The sequence below is a fragment of the Fundulus heteroclitus genome, chromosome 17 (genome assembly GCF_011125445.2).
Source record: "Fundulus heteroclitus isolate FHET01 chromosome 17, MU-UCD_Fhet_4.1, whole genome shotgun sequence".
Lineage (NCBI taxonomy): Eukaryota > Metazoa > Chordata > Actinopteri > Cyprinodontiformes > Fundulidae > Fundulus > Fundulus heteroclitus.
The window spans coordinates 10,565,859-10,580,592 of record NC_046377.1 but is presented as its reverse complement, the minus strand read 5'-3'; positions in this window follow the sequence as shown (position 1 = coordinate 10,580,592).

Here is a 14,734-nt window from a genome sequence, read left to right as displayed (position 1 = left end):
GTTCTTAGTGTTGGTGCATATACAAGTGGCATTTACATGGGTTTACCATCAAAAGGATGCAGATGAAGGGAGCATGCCATTCTGCACACTACACCCCAGTTAAAACCGCAGTAGGGAGTTCTCAGAAAACTAAATTAGCTTGAAAATTTGAACAAGCACACCTTGCAGGCCCCTCCCCCTTGCCCTCTGCAAGCTACAGACTTCCCTCCACAGCTCCTCTCCAACAGCAGAGCCTTCTAAGCTGCTTCAATGTTTACCCTGAGTTTATTTTGGTCTAATTCTTTCTTTTTTTCTTTTTAGCTGCTTGCTTTTTTAACTCAGTTTTCTTCTTGGCAGTTTTCGTGTAACATTGAGTTGTCGCACCACCATTTCTCCACACAGCTACAGCACACCGTCAACCTTGAGCTGGAACAACTGCACGTGCTGTGCAGCGGAAGGGTGTGAGTAGTGCATACATAAGCGTGACTGACATTCCTATAACATCCTGCTGGCTCTGATTGGTTGTTTCTGACCTGGAGCTGCATATTTCTACTTAAGTAATAGTAGAACCACTGGGAGTTTTTTTTTCACAGATTATCTCAGATTTTCCTGTCAGGACATAGTAACAGTTTTAACAAATATGTAAAAGATATTTTTTTTGCGAGTCACCTACTGCAGCTTTAAAACAATGTATGATGATCCCATGTTGGGTCCAGTTGGAAAGAATCCTTCAAGCAAAATCAAAAATGGTTGTGTTGTTGTGCACCAGTCACTGTTTGATAACCCCACAGGCACTAAAGCCTGAAGGCACTCTCATCTTCAAGTCTCAATCACACAAGCAGGCTGTAACTTTGCCTTCCACTTTATCTTCTTATAGCCATAGCTATAATGCCAGGGTTTTTCTATGAGAGACTGACAGAAATGCACTGCAATCAAGTTGTCTGAACCACTCACCAAATTTTACCTTGCTGGGTAATCTGTGTTGCATGACCAAGGTGCCATTTGGAGTTCTGTCTCCAAAGACCAGCACCTGGCTCAGTTGATACTGTTTTGTGTTTGCACATATATTGGTATATTTAGAGCATTGATTGGTAGTTGCATGACAAAGACAGACATGGTTGCCTCAGTAGCTGCACCACTGAGAATGCTAGTTACATGCTTTGTGTGCTTCCCACCTGTTTTGGACAGGATGTGCTCAGACCATAGTTATGATGTAAGCAATGCCAATTGCAATGCTTGAAATTGTCAATGACAAAGCGACATCTGTGCATATCACATCATTAATGCACCCCCTAAGAACAGTAACATTGCTACAGAGCTTCCATGTTGGTATATATCAGTCAGGTAACTCATGCTCTGCCAGGCGTTATGGAGAATTTACTACTTTCCAGAAAACCTTGCAGAGATCACCTATGCTTTGGAAGATTGTTTTACATTATAGGACAGATATAATCTGATAAGAATCGGAGCCTGTGTGGTAACAATCTTTAGCAGCATCTGATTGGGCAATGCTCAAACATTCGCCCAGCACTTTATTCAGAATCGTCAGTGCTTCTGATAAAACTATCCACTGCTGAAGTCAAATAATTTCTCACCTCAATGAAACTTTTCACCTAAAGGCAACAACTGACAGGCATCAATTAGGTACATACACCACAGAGTTCTCTTTAACTTTCTGGTTGCCTTACTTTTAAATTACACTGCGTCAATCATTACATAATACAGTATCAAGGCTGTAGTATTTTGGAAATTGTTTCGATAATCCAACATTTTTATTCAATGGTAGAGTACGTATAGAGTTTTGGAGCAAATGTATTGTTATCCAGATTGTTGCTTTAGGTTATGTCAAAATGGAAAAGAGCTGTAACAATCGAGGATGATTCAAAATCAACAACACATCGCTTAACAAAGGCAATTTACTTTCATTTATGAGTGCATAAGTCAATTAATCCCCTAAGTGACCCGGTATAATATGGTACAGACCTTTGATATGAAAACTAGGAAAATAAGAAAGGGCTGCATGGCAATGGTGTCTTTACTGACAACCATATGTGTTTAAAAACACATCATGTTTAAAATTGATTTCCTTGCTTTTGTCTGTGGTCTACTAGGTAAAATAAAAAATATCTACCTTTTTTCAGTTTCAGACCAGCCTTGGTTCTTAGGTGGCGCATTACTGCGCTCACTCTATAAGTGAGTCAATGAGTCACTCCCACTGCAATCAGTCTGTGTGCTTGTGTGCGTCCGTCGTCCCTTAAGAGCCTCATCCTCAAATAGAGCTTCAGCTCCCCCCTGCCAAAATACACAGTGGAAAACATTTTAAAGACTTTTAAACAATCATTTCTTCCATTTAAAATGTCAAAAAGAAAATCCTTTGGAACAATTTTTTTCCCCTTTTTTTTGTCATTTGTACATTTTTACGAACCATCACCTAAACAGTGGAGGAAAATGAGCACATAAACTTATTTAATAATCATACAAATATTATTATGTAGATAAAATAATCTTTATCATCCCAAGGGTGAGAAATGAATTCGTTTCAGCAGCTGGACAGATTAAAGGTGCAGCTCGAGTAATGTAATTTTGAGCGTATGTAAATATTTGGAAAAATATTGAATAATCATTAATTAAAAAGTGGCTAAATGTACAAAGAACATTGTACAAAGGAATTTTTATAACATTTACAGAAAATTCTCAAAATAATAAAAAATCAGAAAAATCTATACATAAATACACACTCTAGACGACATAAGAGGTCAGAAAGTGTTTTCTGTATTGTACAAGATAATGTCAGTAGCCTAAATAGTCATATAAAATTTGCTTGTGATGCCATCTTCTGTCTGGCTTTTGATTGGTTCTCACTTTCTCACTTTCCTGGCTGGAGCATAAAAGCAGAGAAAAAGATGTATTGATCTGTGGCCATGTGCTTCAAAGTCCACCTATATGCGCTGTGATCCAGGAATCAATTTACCTTTCAACACTCCTCTATTTTCCTACCAGAGCTGTGTGGACAGAGACGCTGCTCCTTAGTCCAATTCAGGTTTTTTTTCCCACACCTTTTTTTCTCCATTTTATGTCAGTCGTTTTGCCAAACGTTACCGCTTTATTCAAGCAGGCAATCACACAAAATGCTGGCAGGTGAGTGCACATCAATATCAAATAGATCAAGTAGTAATATGACCAATATGGAGAGTAAACATACCAAGTAAATCAGAAAGATTATGACGGGTGTGCTTTGGTGGCGCAGTGGTTAGCACGCATGACCCATGTACCGAGGCCTTAGTCCTCGACACGGCGGGTCCAGGTTCGACTTTGACCTGTGGTCCTTTGCCACATGTCTCTCCCCCTCTCTCGTACCCCCTTACCTGTCAGCAAGTTTCATAATCATCATACAAATTTCTTAATCCAGTCTAATCAGTTAATTTCTCTCCATTGATTATTAGCAGCACATTAATTTTTTGTTTTTCTGTTTGTTTCTTGTACTATGTACAAATCACAGTGCTCAGTGTCACACCTTGCAACAGGGTCAACCACACCTTCGGACTAAAATAGGAATTTCTAGTGTCGCCTTACTCAATCGCTCTCAGCAGCGATTTGAATCATTCTGAAGCTAAGACTCCTGGGTAGGATTTTTAAACCAAGCTTGGAGCTCTCTGAGAGGACTCTGAGAATCTTTGTGAATACAAGCACTGGAAATTGGTCACAGCCTGATGGTCAGACATTCTCCATTACAATTGTTTCCTAGAGAATTCATTAATCAATCTGTTACTGTGGGTCGATTAGGCTCTGGAGCAGCAATGCTGCCCCAGATCATCACACTAGCATCACTTTAGACTGTCAGTATGATCTTTTCCTGAAACGCTGTCAGTTTTATGTCAGATTTTACAGCATGCACAACTTCCAAAAAGTTGCACCTTTGTCTCATCAGCCCAAAAAATATTTTCCTAAAAGTGCTTCAGATCAAGATATTTTCTAGTAAATGTGATTTGGATTTTTTTTTTGTTCTCTTTGATTTTTGGCCACTGTCTTTCATATTACTGAATCATGAGCACCTAAATGAGGCAAGTGCTTCATTGCTTTAAAAATTATTCTGGGATCTTTTGTGACCTTCTGGATGAGTCGTTGATGCTTTTGGGGGTCATTTTGGTCATTTGCGAACCTTCTTAGGAGTGAATAATGAATTGTGTTTAATGGCTCTTAATGCATTTCACTGGAGTCCAAAGTCTTAGAAACGGTTTTGTAACACATTCCTGTCTGATACCGTATTTTTCAGACTATAAGGCGCACTTAAAATCCTTAAACTCTCTCAAAAATTTTGATTGCGCCTTACAGTCCGGTGCGCCTTTTATGATTACCGTACTTGTGCTTACTGACTGATTTTAGGTGATACAAAGCCGCCAAGTTCACAGTATGAGCACAGTAGGCCCGAGTATGTTGGAGCCTTTAGGCAGCCCGTGCCTTGAGTATGCGCTAGCAACAATAAACCTAGTACATTAATTCAATATTAAAGTGACGTTTATTTTGGCCTTATGCTGGAAACAGGGCAGTGTAGTCCAACTACTCTGTCCTCCCGACAGACATGGATTACGGAGAGCTGAGTACGCAAAGGGGTGGAGTGATATTACACACCTGGGAAGAATATTTAATGCGCCTTATATGTGGACATAGACACACATAGACACGTTAATTCACAGCGCGCCTTATGGTCAGAAAAATATGGTAAATGTCATCAACTTTGCTTCTTATCAATTCTTGAATTTCCTTAGATCAGGGCATGGTGTATTGATTTTTTTTTTATAAATCTTTCGGTTTAATTCATGTTGTCAGACAGGTACTATTGAAGTAAATTCTGGCAGCAATCAGGCTGTTGGTGTTGACGGTAAAATTAATGTGGCTTACCACAACGTGGTTAGTCACAATTAATTTACATTTAAAGGGTCACTCACCCCCAAATTAACCTTTTTTTAATAATAAACTAAACATGGGTGTCTTTTTATTTTTAGTCGAATAGATTACTGCAACAGTGTTTTTACAGGTCTGCCTAAAAAGTGCATCAGACAGCTGCAGCTGATCCAGAACACTGCTGCCCGCGTCCTCACTAAGACTAAGAAAGTAGAGCACATTTAGTTTTTACTAGTTGTCCAAACCAGAACCAGCCCTCACCTACCGCATGTTTCTTGCTCGGCTGGGCACTGCCTCCTCTCGTAACATTTTTTATATGAAATTGGATTATGGCAGTGGTACGGGGGTGAGTTATTTAGGGCAATTACTTTAATCAATTTATTGAAGAGCTTTTTCTCCCCCCCCCCATAGTAAATAATTTTTTAAAAACTCTGTTTTGTATTCGATGATCTGAAATGTTGGTTTGACAAAAACAGAAAAAAATCTGCAAGGGGGTTAATATTTTGTTTGTTTTTTACTGCACTGTACATGGAGTATGGGATGGCTTTGGAAAACAAAAGGATGTCTTTTATTACAGACCTTCTAATGTAACAGCAACTTGATGGTACAAACACAGCTGTAGGCTTGGTTCGCAAAATTTAACATTACCACGTGGTCACATAGAAGCTATACACTGTTTCTATTCAAAGCGCTTGTTTTCAAGCACTAGCTGTATGATATCCAAAGACTGATTCTCATGAGTTCACTGAGAATAATTCATCAACATGTTTCTGGATGAGTCAACTTATCCTCAGACTGTCTGTTCTGTCCCCTGATAAGAGCTTCATGCTGTCAGTGCCTACAGGGAGCTCAAGTTGAGATAGGGAGATAAATGATGGAAAGATGGAGATTAGAGGGATAGACTCTGGCAGCAATGGCACAGCAAATGAGACGCCGGGAATAGATTCTTGGTTTAGTAACTGAATTTAGAGGTGAATTGAATGCACTTCGGGACGTTAGGCATGAAATTAGGAACCTAAATCATTAACTTTCAGCTTCTTACCATGAAGGTTAAGTGTTAAATATTTGTTCCTTTATCATATTACATCCAATCAGCAACCAAGAGTTCCCGATAATCTTGTTTTTGTGCATAACCCAATGTTTCTACTGCTGCTATTCTCTGTTAGACCAACAGATGATGCTGTGGTTCTTCAGGAGCAATTCATTACAAGCAATAAAAATCACCAGACAACAGAGAGTTGATGCACAAGCCCACCTGACTGAGTTTTACAGACAAGAGCTCGGCTAAATGTAAAAGTAGTGAGCAGCTGAGACACAGGATTACATAACAAATCTCCTGTTTTCCTCTTTGCTGCCATGTCAAGATAGCAGAGTTTGTGTGTGTGAGTGGGTGATGGGTTTGGGGGGTGGGCCACGCTTCAGAAAAAAGCTCATTTTTGGATACCCCAGCACATTTGGTGTCTCAGTCAGCACACAGCTTCTATTTATCCATCTTTCCTCTGTCTTTCCAAATCCCACGCTTTCCATTTCCAAAACGTCAGCTTCTCCTTCACTCTCTGCAACTCCCAAAAATACATTTCCTTCAGGGATGTCCAGCTAAATAACCTGAAACCAAATTCTATTTTTTTTTATTTTTCTAAGTGGTATATATCATTGCTCATCCTTTGCTTTTATATATTTATCCTTTATCTGCATATATTTTTGAAATTATGAAGGAGGCAGTATAAATGACATAATAAAGTTGTCATGTCCCATCCTATAGCGAAGAGGGTTTGTTCATTAAAATTCTAGTTATGTGCATATGGATATCTTGCAGAGGCCGTTAGGCTGTTCAAGCCCTATAAAACAATGCCTTTTATCTCAACATATCAAAAAACATCTTATGTATAATTATCTGGTGATTTTGAGGGCCATCTATCACCCAACACAGCCTTTCTTTAAAGCCTACTTGAGCAGATACCTCCAATTAATTAACCAGCTAATATACTTTTATGCTTGCGCCACCCTATAAAATAGATGTATCTCAGGTCCTCAGGCGCCGTTATCCTGCATGGGTTAGATGTTCTCCCAAACAGTCAATTCAGATGGCAGACGTAAGTCCTCTATATGTCCACAGGTTCTGCAGAGGGCAATTGAAACAGACATCTTTTCAAGTGTGCTGAACCATGGAAACATCTCAAATACACAAGGCATTGGCTCATGAGGGCTGACTTTAGATTACTCATATATTCAAGCTGTAAAAAGTGATAATGTAACATAATATATGTATAACACAATGTAACATAAACTATGACTGAGGCTATATCCACATGGAGCTGAATACTGTATCTGCTCAGAAAGGTTTGAGCATAAAGATGAAACCGCATATAGCTGGAGGAGCCTCAATAGGCATTGTAATGCAACTGCATTGAGTGGTGCAGTAACACTGCTACAGAAGTAAAGAAAGAAGAAAAAGGAAGAAGAGTGGATGAAAACAAGAAATGCACGGGGAAAAGAAGTGAAAAGAAGTGTGTGGACTCACAATAAGGCAGTTCACACAAACGCAGTGGAGGAGCACAAGTAAAATACTGTCTGAAACATGACCACAACACCGAAGTCCGCCATTGTTGGTGCTTGCATTAGTGTATTTGTGTTAAGCGAGAGGCGAGGTTCAGACGAGTACTGCACCCCCTGTGGCGGCTTTAAAATTTCCCACTCTGGTAGTCAGTTTCAAATGTTGGTTTTGGGGTTGAAAAAAGCTAAACACCTTGTGAAGGAGCTACCTGAAACTGGGTGTCAATATCCACAGTGAAACGGCTCCTGTACCACCAAGGGCAGAACGGCCTGCTCAGAAAGGAAGAAACTACTGGCCCAAAAGCAATATAAAAAACAAGATTACAGTTAGTGACTGCACCCAAAGACGAGCCTGAGAAGAAATACAGGTGCATTTTTCAAAATATGGCATCATTAGAAAATACTGAATTTTAAATTTATGTGGAAATACTGAAGCTCATCATAGCACTAAAACAGCTCCGGATGAAGGTCACTAATTATATTCTCTTGGCCTCAGACAATGGACTTGTGTCTGTACTTCTCCTGTTAGATCTCAGTGCTGCATTTAATACAGACAATCAAAATATTCTCCCAGAAAGACTTGAGCATACTGTTGGGAGTAAGGGCAAAGCATTAGGCTGGTTTAAATCTTATCTGACACATTCCAGTTTGTTCATGTTAATAATAAATCTTGTTCAAACTCTAGGGTCACTTGTGGAGTACCACAGGGTTCAGTCCTTGGACCAATTCTCTTTACTATATCCGATTGGTAAAATTATCAGACAGCATGGGAATAATTTCCACTGTTATGCTGATGACACTCTATAAACTGTATTTATCCATAAATCCTGATGAATCCAATCAATTACTTCGACTGCAGTCATATCTTGATGCCATCAAAAGCTGGATGACTTTAAATGTCCTGCTTTTAAATTCTGACAAGACAGAAGTTGTAATCTTTGGACCAGAGTCCTCAAAAAACAAACTTCTTAACCACTTAATCTGGATGGCATTAACTTGGCCTCTGGTAATAAAGTAAAAAATCTTGGTGTTATTTTCGACCAAGACATGTCATTTAAATCCCATATTAAACAGGTTTCCAGAGTTTCCTTTTTTCACCTCCGGAATATTGCCAAAATTAGAAATATTTTGTTCAGGAATGACGCTGAAAAACTAGTCCATGCATTTATTATTTCAAAGCTGGACTGTTATAATTCGTTACAATTAGGAGGTCCACAAAATGCAGTTTGAAGCCTTCAGCTGATCCAAAATGCTGCAAGAGTTCTGATGAAAACCAACAAGAAGGATCATATTACTCCTTTTTTAGCTTCCCTTCATTGGCTTTCTGTTAAATCAACAATATAATTTAAAATTCTCCTTTGCTCTCAGACTACAGGTCTACCAGTGGTTCCTAGAGTCTCTAAAAGTAGAATGGGAGGCAGATCCTTTGGCCTCTCCTGTGGAACCAACTCCCAGTTTTGGACCCTGAAAAATCCACTGCCTGTATTCACAAAGATTCTCAAGAGTCCTCTCAAAGAGCTCCTATCTTAGACTAAAAATTCCTACCTAGAGTCCTAGCTTTGAGCAATTCAGATGCTGCTCAGAGTGAGTAAGGAAATTACGTAATTTTGTATCTTAGTGAGGAGATGTGGTTGACCCTGTTGCTAGGTGTGATGCTGTATTTTAAGAGCTGTGATTGGTTGATACTGCAAGAAGAAAAAAACAACACAAATGTGCTCCTAGAGATCAAAGGAGATAAATTAGACTGGATAATGAAAACTATCTAAATTTATTAATTGTCACCCAGCATTAGAATGTTTTAAAGCATCATATTTAGGTCGACATCATTGTTTTAATTTGCTTACTGTTATGTTCAACTGCCAATCATTTTACTACCTTATCTATTTGATATTACTGTGCACTCACCTGTCAGCATTTTACTGGGATTTCCTGCTTGTATAAAGCGGTTCCTGCTCTGGGAGGAGAAGGAATGTTCAAAGGTAAATTGGTCCCTGGATCGGGGCATGAATACAGAGACATTGAGTTGCATTGCCACACATAAATGCGCTTTTGTCTCTGCGTGTCCTGGTGCTTTACGCACCAGCCTGAAAAGTTAGATGGCAACACACAAGCAAACTTCTAGATGACCATAGGATACTAAAATGATTATGCAATACCGAAAATAATTTCTCACATCTTTTCTATATATTCCTTGTAAATTTCCCAACTTTTTATTCATGATTATCCAGCATTTTTTCCTATTATTTAATTATTCTCAAAGAGACGAGTTGCCTATAACCCGTCGGGCTGCTGAAACCAATTCATATCCTATGGGAATGATGGAGTTTCTTATCTAAATATTATTATGATATGATTGTTAAAAGACGTTTATGTGCTCATTTCCTCCATTGTTTAGATGGTGGATCAGCCAATCAGCTCTCTCTGTTTCCTCCATCTTCCCTGCTTAAGACACACTTAGGCCCGCTAAAAGTCCTCCTCACTACTCCTAAAATTTTTTCCACTTTAGGCGCTCTCTTAAGGCCCAAGATGCTGTGTGAATAACCTTTATCTTACCAAGGTAAACTTCTAATAAAAATCTTTCCTAAAATCAAATCTTTTCCTAAAATGACGTCACTAAGAGCTACTTTTAGTCTTAGGAATCTTTGTGAATACGGGCACAGGTCTATCAAATATTATATGTATGCAAACTTCTGAATTTGAAGAATGCTTAAAGTTCTTAAAATAATCCTCAAAATATTCTTGCATTAAGCAAATATTGCTGGTAATACTAATAGACATAAACCGGGAAAAGTTTTGGTCTGATTTTTTTGTTTGACAGTAGTAAAAAAAAAAGGCTCTTTCTTACAGTGTAAATGTCTGATTTCAAAAGTAGAGACAGGCTGTCAAGTTTCAAACACTGAGCTTCAATTCCATGCTGAAAATATTAGATGCGATGTTCTAATATCATGATATCTCACACTGTTAGGCATCATTACACTCTCAGCACACAGTGTAAAGCCAGCGTTTGTCATATAAATAATTTTCTTTTGACAGAGGTGGGAAACAAAACTGTTGATGGGGTTAAAATCTGTGAAACAAGCCTCTACACTTAGCCTCACACAGGTGGTACATGTGCATCATCCTGCCGGCACTCTGCTGTGATGCTGACATGCACATGGACAACTGATAGGAATTTAACTTTAACAAATCAGTTCTGCTTAGCATCTTTTCTGTCATCCTTCTCAAACTTCCCGTCTGAAAGGCTAGAGAGCACATATGTTCTTTTTATAGGAGACGGCTTAGTTTGATGGCCAGGCAAGGGTTGCAGCTGTAAATAGTGCTGACTACCTGAAATAGAGCGGGAGAGTGCTTGATCACACAAACTTAATTGTTGTCCTAAATCTTCCAAATTAACTTTGAAGAAGCAGTGATTACTTAGGAAGTCATAAAGTGCTGTCCGAGACTGTAGTCTTAAATAGGTTTGACTTTACTGCAATGACATAATCTTACCCTAAAAACTTTGAAAAATTCAACTTTGAATTTGTGCACATTTATTTAGTAGAGAGAAAAAAAAACCTATGCTAAGAAATAAATGCTTTTAAGAAATTAGCACTCCATGGCATCCCTAGAGTTTTTACAAAGTAAAAGTAACTCAAGCTCTGTACCTAAGGCCATTTTTGGCACTCTTTAAAAGAAGAAAGACAAGAGAACATGTCGATACAAGTAAGGCAGCACGTGTATTGTTATTCACTTGCCAAAAATTGGCAATAAGAAATGGGTTCCTTGTCCCATATTTCTCCTTATCTACAGTAAAAGCAGTTAATTAAAGTGTGTGAAACAACATGAACCGTGGGAAACAAGGCTGGATAAAGATGTCTGGTTAAACTTGCCACTATCCATGGTCCTTAAAGCAGTAAATGAGTTTAGAAAATATGCGAAGCTTGATAAATTTTCTTGCCACCAAATTGGTTTGTATGTTTGCGATGTCCAGTTCTGTCAAAAAAAGAGGTATTTGGTTAATGTTGGCTAAATTGCTGCTAAAAAGAAGAAAAAGGTATTTTACAAAGTGTATTCTTCTTTACAAGATGAATATACTCTGATCTAAATCCTTCTTTTGTACCTATGGATACCGGTACATGTTTGAGGCAATTTCATTTATGATGTCAGAGGGGGACAAAGGGGGATGTATACATATGCATGCCACAGTTAACAGGTATTTATAAAACATTAACCACAAAGTTGCACTAGTCTGTGTTGGTCTGTCAAATAAAACCCCTTTAAATACATTCAGATCTGAGTGTATAATTTGAATTAAATGTGCAGAACTCATCATCATCGAATGAAACCTTTAGCAGTTTGCTGCTCATCCATTGCAAATATAACATGCCTGCTTCGGTATCTTTTGAAATGTTAATTGGATCTCCAATCATATTCTCTTCATATCTTTTCTCCAATTTTCCTTTCAAACAACATCTTTAAAACTGTATCTGTCATCTCGGGTTTCCATCACCCCTTCTGTCCGCAAGCATTTGTTACTCACGTGCATCTTGTTTCATCCTCTTGCAATCCTTTCCATCCCTCTTTCTCTTCTCTCATTCCTCCCTTTTCGACACCTCCAGTTTCATCTTCTTTTAAGTCTGCCACTCCTTTTCTTTGCGCTATACCGAAACTTCAAAGACTTCACTTCAAAGACAATGATGGTAACAAACTCAAATTACAATATTCCATAACTTTAACCTTTCTATGCTTTTTATTACATTCTAAAAGTCTTGAATGGATCATTTGCTGTCATATAAAACCATTATTTTATCTCCGTAGTTAATGTGTTTAATCTAAATTAAAGATGTGGAAAGAAATGAAAATGCAGAACTTTTTTCCTCAAGAAACACTTAGAAATATAAATGTTAACATAAACAATGCTTTTGTGCTATTCATACCCCAAGAACCTTATTTTTCTTCTTTTTTTATGTCACAACCAAAAATGTAAGGATTGTTTGTTGGGATTTTATGTAAGTGATCAACAAAAAGTAGTACATAATTGCAAAGGAAAATGACTCCTGGTTCTGAGATGAATGTTTTGGCCACTCTTCTTTACAAGATAGCTCAAGCTTTGTCAGATTTGATCGGAGAGCAGCAGTAGTGACGATCAATCAAGTGTTATTGTAGTTAATTGGATTTATGTCTGGATTTTAATTTGGCTATTCTAACACAACAATATGCTTCAATCTATTTTTACTGTATCACAGACTGCATGTTTTGGGTCATTGTCCTGCTCAAAGGTGGACCTAGTCGCTAATCTTTTCCAGCCTGATGCCATCATTCTTATGGTTCACTGTAGTGATGAAGTGTTTCCCTCCACACATAATATTTTGCATGTAGGTCAGTATAGTTTTTTGTCATCTTTCACCAGAGCTGCTTCTTGCATGTATCTTCTATTTCCTTTTACTTAGACTGGGGCACATTGCAAGCAGGACTTCTTTTGGCTTTCTTTGAAAAATGTCTTGCCACTCTTCAATAAGGCCAGATTTGATGAGAGATTAATTACCAGATGTCCTGTTGACGTATCTACCCACCCGAGCTGTGGATCTCTGCAGCTCTTCCAGGGTTAACTCATCCCAAAATAAACTTTTTTTGCAGATAAACTGTATAAAGTGGGACTTGAATGTTATTGTGCTTTTTTTTTTTTTTTTTTTTTACATTTTTACAAGAACTTGTTCAGTTCTGTAATACTTGTCTTAAAACTGTCTTAGTGATGCCCTCTTACGGTTGAACCGTGGCTAATGCAGTTGAATTTTTAAACTGTTTTGAATGTTCCGCATTCTCCACACTTAGCCCCACCCCTCAGGGTCTCTTGGGACTGCCCACTTTGTAACATTTTAAAACAGGGGGCTAGGTTATGCTTTTACAGTGGGGCGAGTTACACATAAAGCTTTATGAAACCTTTTATACTTATTTACTAATTGCTTTCTTCTTGCCACCTGTCTGTAATGGACAGATTTGAGGGAGTGTGGCAAATAGTTAAACGGGCTAATCTGTTGCACTAGATTTTATTTGGGGATTTAATAGTAAAGTGGTGGGTGATTACAAATCCAAGTTGCACTTTTCAGATTTTTGTAAAAGGAAAAAGAAAAAATGTAACAAAAACAAAACACTACGTCCCTTTCCCTTCATTTTATAACTATGCACTACTTTGTGTTGTACTGTCACATAGAATCCTAATAAAATGCATTATACCAAACTGAAACATCTTGAGCGACAGGATTATTTGTACAAGACGCTGCACGCGTGATAACCTATGAATACATACGCATCCTGTCATGCTCTAAAGCTGCAGAAAGATACACCAGCCTTCGCGCGCGCGCTCTCCCGTACACGTTCAGCCGAACAATACAGGGACAAGAATTGACTGCAGAATCCTCCATGAAATTGCAAGGGAAGGCAGATCTCAGCAAAACAAGGATTGTGACATGCTGGAACAAAACTGGAGTCTTTCATGAAGTGGAGTGCTCAGGCTCAGTGAACATGATGATATGTGATCCAAACCCTCGGGGGACTCCATGCGCCCTCGTGTGCTGTACACAAAGAGAAAGCACAGGATGATGAACAGAGCAATGTTGGGAGTGAGTGACAGCATGCATGCTCTTCTCTGACACTTGGAGATAAATACAGTAAGAGGCAGATTTTCTGATATGTGCATCTCATAATGAACAGACCAGGGGAGGAGTACAAATTCGGTGGGTTCAATGCGTAGATTTGCATTTCTTGTTTTGTGTTGAGCTCAACGCAGGGAATGGAAACGGAATGATGATGATAAACGAGTGTGGTGTTTGTAACTTGCTTTGGGTTAATTTTCCTACAAAACAAACACCATAAAGCCTTGTTTGATTGGTTGATGTTTTGACAAATTAATGGAGCATGTAAGGAAATATTGCTTAAAATAAATACGATTCTTTGAAATCTTTGTGTGCTTTTATGAGGGCACAGCAGTCAAAAGCCAAGCAGCAGCAAATATACAAAACTATAAGAATTCATATTACTGAATATGGCGTATTAACCTTACTGCTGTGCAATCAACAGAGTTAAATGACTGCTCTGAGGCAGACTATAAATCAGGCAACAATCTGGCCCTTTATACGCGTTATCACTTTAAATCTGACTAAATTTCACTGGGGATAATGCGATGCAACCTGGAAGGGTTTTATTGCATTACATAAAAAATGAGAGTACAGCTTTTAAAAATAAAAAGCTTTTGCATTTTGAATGGCAGCCTTTTTATGTTCCTTCTGAGTACAATGGGGGTCTAGGAAGGCCAGTTTAACAG